This window comes from Orycteropus afer, unplaced genomic scaffold, assembly GCF_000298275.1.
Source record: "Orycteropus afer afer isolate SDZICR_OR568_19922 unplaced genomic scaffold, OryAfe1.0 scaffold00536, whole genome shotgun sequence".
Classification (NCBI taxonomy): Eukaryota; Metazoa; Chordata; class Mammalia; order Tubulidentata; family Orycteropodidae; genus Orycteropus; species Orycteropus afer.
This window is the reverse complement of record NW_006922123.1, coordinates 849,780-856,038: the sequence shown is the minus strand read 5'-3', so window position 1 is coordinate 856,038 and position 6,259 is coordinate 849,780.

The following is a 6,259-nucleotide window of genomic DNA, read 5'->3' as shown; positions in this document are numbered from 1 at the left end:
TAGATTTGATGCATTGAACACCAATGACCGAAAGCCAGATGAATTATGGGACGATATCAAGAACATTATCCATGAAGAAAGCAAGAGATCACTAAAAAGATAAGAAAAGAAGAGAAGACCAAAGTGGATGACAGAAGAGACTCTGAACCTTGCCCTTGAGCAGAGAATTGCTAAAGCAAATGGAGAAGCTTTGCTGTAGTGAAAAAAAATGTGAAACTGTTCTCTATAGATTAGCAAGTGAACACAAACAGGCCTGTTCCTACCTTGCTTACTGAGTAACGTGACACTGAATTGTGTACGTTCTTTTTCTTTTTCCTCTTAACATTATCCTAAGGAGCTGTGGTGGTATAGTGGTTAAGGTACGTGGCTGCTAACCAAAAAGTCGGCAGTTCGAACCCACCAGCCACTCTGTGGAAGAAGATGAGGCAGTCAGTCAGCTTCTGTGAAGACTGACAGCCTTGGGAACCCAATGGAGGTTGCTGTGAGTTGGAATTGACCTGGTGGCAGTGAGTTTGGTTTTGAACATGCTCTTGTTCACTTTCCCCTTTCTCTACCACTTGTACAAAATGTCCTTATAGTCAGGGACTTTATGATCATTTAGTTAACCTCTGCTCTACTGTCGGATGCTGGGAAGGCTTCCAGTCCCTCACTGCTGTGAAGACCACCAGGATGAACGTGCTTTTGCAAGTCCGGGCTCTCAGAGCACAACGCAGGAACCTCAGTCTGTGTCGAACATCCCCTATCCAAATGGCAAACCCGGTCCCTGTCCTTCCTCACATGTAGCTATTGGGGACACTTTCACACAGCAAGCACCCGCTTGGAGAACAGTGCTGGGCGCAAATGTCTCTTGAAATGTTTAACTGTTTTTTGTGGGCATAAGACCTGTCCACTGAACTGTACGCTGTGCACAGGTAACTCTTTCCTGCTCTCCCATTTAAGAGAGAAAAGGCAGTTCTAACTGCACACGCGTGTGCACCTCCCACGGCCGTGTACTTTCTGCTCATTATCCAGCCACCTCCCAGAAGCCCTGGGAGGCAGTGTGGGTGTCCTACTGCATGGACTGCTGTGGGAGGCTCACCGAGTTCAAGTCCGCGTTCTTGGTGCCTGACCTCCTCACCCAAAGGGTAGCTTCCACGTCACATCTGAGCAGCAAGGGCACACACACACCTGGTCATGTCCTACTGACCGAGGCCAGAGCTGTCGCATCCCGACTCAGACAGACCCGAAAAGCAGGAGTCACTCACTCGGCACCTCGCTTTCGGCTCACCCAGAGCTGCCCGAGCTGAGCAGTCTCAGCCAGGAACGCCAGGGCAGGGGTGCTTTCCGAGCAGCACAGCGTCTTCGGGGTGAGGCCTGGACGTCTGGCCACAGAGCCTCGTCTGCCAACGTGAGCCGTCTGGGGAGTCGTGGTCACCCTCCAGTGTGTCCCCCACAGCCCCACGCCAGCCACCACACGGTGCTGTCACCCACACCCCTGCAGGTGGGGGACAACGAGGCGGCACACAGCACCCAACTGTGCGGGGCATCTCCTGGGCACCAGGCACCGCTGTGCACCGCGGGGCTCAGGGCAGAGGGAGAACACGGCTCCCGGGGAACCGTACGCAGGACTCCGAGGCCGCAGCTGCACTCCACGTGGAAGGGGCAGGGCCTTCGTGGGGGGAACTGACATGAACGGAGCCTCGGCTGGTGAGACGCTGCTTCACAGGAATGTTGTGGACACCTAGGTGCTGGACTCGTGCAGGAATCAGCGTTCCCACTGTTTCTCAGGTTTCGCAGCCAGTGTCTGATTACCCAGTGGGCAGGCGAGCACGGATCACTCACGCTTAACTACAACCAGCAGTGATGAGCTCACATCACAGATTCTGCCTCTAGGGACGCCGGGCATCTGCCCCTCTCCCAGCCCCACAGCCCCTTCCCACAGTCAAAGCCTCCTTCCACATCGACAGCCCCTGGCAGGGCAGAGGATCCCAGCAAGGAAGGTAAGCACGGGCTTCCCTGTGCTTGCCTCATCTGTAGTGAACTCCCACGTGAAACTGCTCACTACAGGGCACTAAGCAAGCACAAGGAGGCCCATGCTTACCTTGCACACTGGCGCTCTGCCCTGCTCTCAGGGGAAGTTCTGGGAACCCAGACAGTATGCAAATGTCTCTTTTCCTTAGAGTAGAAGAGGAGAGCTTACTGGAATTACAGGCCCCAATCTGGCAGACGGGTCCGTGCGCACGTGTGGTACCCGGACTCAGCAGGGACAGGTGTGGCCGAGGACGGTGACACAGCCTCCACCCTTCCGCTTCTGCGTTTCCGTTGCGGTGCTGGCTTCCAATAGACTTCTTCAGACAGGAAGGCGGATTCCTCTCCGAAGCCTCTCTCACATACTTTATGGCCCTGGCCATTTCTTGAACACTTCATTTTTAGCTGTTATTTCATCTACAAATAAAGTCAATTTTTACTCTTCAAGTCAGTTTCCCGGGGTTCTAACTGATAGGTGAAGAATCGGCCTTGATCTTTGGTGCCTTTCTCTGAAACGGGGCTTGAAGGCCAGTTTCCAGGCCCGTGGCCTTCTGTAGTCTGGACCTGGTGCTCAGCCCGGCAGGGCTTCATGCTGCTGCTGGCCCCCTTGCTGAGCTCGCTCTCCACCAGTGGTGTCATAGCAGGCACGCAGCCTCTGGGCCCACATCTGCGCTCACACCCAGGCTGGCTTCTGTACTAGCGGTGGGGTCGCCAGCAAGCTGTTTAACCTCTCTGAACCTCAGTTCTTTCATTTTTAAAAAAATACTGGACTTAGCGGCACATACCTTTGCAGGATTTTTAGCATCAAGTGATATGTCGTTGTTAGGAGCCGTCAAGTCATCCCTGACGCATAGCGACCCCACGTACAACAGAAAGAAACACCGCCCGGTCCCATGCCAGCCTCACGATCCCTGCTACACCTGAGCCCATCCTGGCAGCCACTGTGTCAGTCGAGGGTCTTCCCCTTTGTCGCTGACCCTCTATGTTACCAAGCACAGTGTCCTTCTCCAGGGACTGGTCTCTTCTGACAAGTGATGGAACTAGTACTAAACCTCTGGGATGCTGTCCAGCGACTACCATGCTGGAGGAGTAGTGCACTAAGTAATCACTGTTTCATCTCCCCACTGCCGCAGACTCAGGTGGGAGAGAAAACAAAGCCCAAACCCAGTGCCATGGAGTCGATTCCAACCCCCAGCATGCCAACAGGACAGAGGGGAACTGCCCCACAGGGTTTCCAAGGCTGCCATCTTCACAGAAGCACACAGCAAGACCACAGGGCCAGTGACAGTGGGCCACCAGCTCACCAACAAAACCAAACCCACTGCCACCACAAAGATTCCGACTCGCGGAGCCCCTAGAGGACTTAGTAGAACTGCCCCATAGGGTTTCCAAGGCTGTCAGGCTTCACAGAAGTAGACAGCCTCATACTTCTCCACAGAGCGGTGGGTTCCAAGCACTGACCTTTTGGTTGCTTTAACCACTATGCCACCAGAGCTCCCCTCCAGCTCACAAGGGGACAGAAAGAACCACAGGTGACAACCACAGCCAGGACCAGGGTGTAAGACAGTGAGGGGCTCCTTAAAGGTGCAGGAGCTCTCTGAAGTCCCAAAGCTAGGACACCATGTCACCCACACAGCACCTGAAGTTGCACTTCTGCCCAAGTGTTTTATCATGGGAGATGGGAGGGCCACCTTGGGCTTTTTCTAACTAAGGCAGAAACTAAACAAAAATGTGGCATCCTTCCACTCAGTGATGGCCAGCAAGTCCCAGCTTTTGCGAACGTCCAAAGAAAGGGGAAGGGAAAAAAGCCTCTGCAGTGGGCAACCCCATGGTACTCGTGCTCGTGGGCACCAACGCTAAATGGACACAGGCCCAGTCTGCTGGCGTCACCTACAGGGAAACCCCAGCTCTAGAAAAGGGTGCAGGGGCTGGCGCTCCATGTTGTCTGCCCTCGCCCCCCAGCTCTCCCGGTTACCTGTACACGCCGTGTCCTCCCTCTCCTCCCTCTGCACCACATCCCAGCCATTTCTCCGTCTCTCCTCTTTCCAGGACCCCCCTCCTTTAACTTCCACCTCACTGTTCCCCACTCTCCTGTCCACTCTCCCCGCAGCCCTTCTAGGGATCCCGCTCCATCCCCCATATTGCACTGAATTCTTCAAAATCCCACTTCCTTTCACCAGCATCAGCGGTCAGGGCTGTGTCCCCGCATCCTGGCACAGATCTCACCCCTCGAAGCCTGAGAAGTGGGACATTTCCAGACCAAGCAGCTGCTGTCCTCTGCTCTGGACGAAGCTTCGGAAACCCGCGTGTGTCTGTGGAGAAAACCTTATCTCAACTGAAAGGGACCTAAACGTCTGTGAGACATTGTGTCTTGTAACAGCTTATTTTCCAGGCCAGGAAAAACAATCCTGGTGGCTGGTGGCACACAGGGTTCTTTGGGGCTGAACTCAAGAAGCTGAAAAGAGGGACAGACTGAGATGAAGCATCTCGTGAAGCAAAACTGTGCCCCCACCACGTAGTAAGATCCTACATGAAAAGAGCTGCAGGAGAGAAAGTACGGACGTTCCACCTACCCAAGTAATTACGACTTGCGTTCCTTTCACGGCAGCCTCAGGCCTGCCCTGCTTTATCCCTGGAACCTCTGTTCCGAGCAGAAAGCCACGTGTGGGCTGCACCACTGCAGGGCCACGGCCTCCTTACAACGGTGCTGATTTGAACACACGCTTCTGGAGGGACGGGCGTTATTTTCCGAGGGGCTAATCAGCTTCAACAGTGCAGGCTTCTGGTGTGTGTGCTGGGTACTGGCACCTCGGCGCCTTTCCAACCAGTGCCTACAGGAGCTGTGCGAGTGGCCTGGTGGCAGCGGGGTCCCTCCTCCCAGGCTAACTTCACAGGGGGGAGGAGGATCAAGGTGAACGCCAACAGCCCAGGGCGGAGGTGGGACACGCTGCCACCCTCCCACCTCTTTACCAAGGAGCCCCCCACACCCCACACCCCACACCACAACACTGTATTGCTCTCCTGGGCTCAGTAACTCGTGGCAAATGCCACAGAGAACTCACAGGCCATACGCATGGTCATGGAGTTGATTAGGGAAGTAACAGGTTACAATTCAAGATCAGGAGCCACTCACGACACAGTTCTTCCATCAGGACGGCTCTCGACCCTGCTCTCAGGCCTCTCCCTGGCCCTCAGCCCCTTAGCGCCCTGGGCTTCTTGGCGCTTTCGGCCCAGCCCGGCCTCTGCGCTGCTTGAGCAAGTGTTACAGAGTTACAAAGTGCCCAGGGGCACCCAGTTCTGCCGTAACCCTCGGCCTGAAGGCACTCAGCTCTCTCGCTCAGCGGGCCGTGAAGCCCACCGCACCAACTCCCGCTGCTGCCGTCTCTCTACCACTGCCTCCCACTGCCCCCAGCGCTGCATCGCTCTGTCTCCCGGGACGAGGAGGTTCTCAGCACATCCTGGGTCCTAAGGCTACACTCCACTCCTAGCTCTTTCTCTTGGTGGTATGAAGTCCCCCTTTCCACTTCTCAAATGGCTCGTTTCAAGTCGAGCAGGATGGAAAGACTGGCCCATCCCCTTGTTAGGGTTCCATATGCCTTCTTTGCATGGCCCCACTCCCCACAGGGCTTCTGTGCATCTCATGTGCACGGCCTGATGCCACAAGGGCACCATATTTGCATTACCAGTGAGCCGTCCAACCCCTCAATTGGCCACACGCACCGTATATGCATAGCCCCACTCAGTCATTTGGTGGGAGTTACAACATCATGGCTAGAAAGGTCATACGAAAGTGACCATCACACGACAGGAAAAGAGAACATTTTTTCATAAATACACAGTAAGTCCCTGTGAACAGAAAGTTCCAAAAGAAGAGGGGGTATGGGTAGAGGAGGGAGCCCTGAAAGGGCTGATGCTGGCCTGTTCACATGTGTCATTCCAACTTGTGACAAACACAGGATTACCAAGCTGTCTCACATGTGCCCAACCACGTCTCTAAAACCTGGCATTTTATACTTACAGCCTATTACAGATTGAACTCTGTCCCCCCAAAATGTATGCTGAAATCCTAACCCCTATACCTATGAAAGAAGCCCTGGTGGTGCAGTGGTTAAGGCATTGAGGTGCTAAGTGAAAGGTTGATGGTTCAAACCCACTGTGGTGGTTATGTTTGTGTGTCAACTTGGCTGGGCCTGGTTGAGTGGCTGGGCAGCTGGTGGTAGTTATTCCCCATGATGAGACTGGCAATCAACTC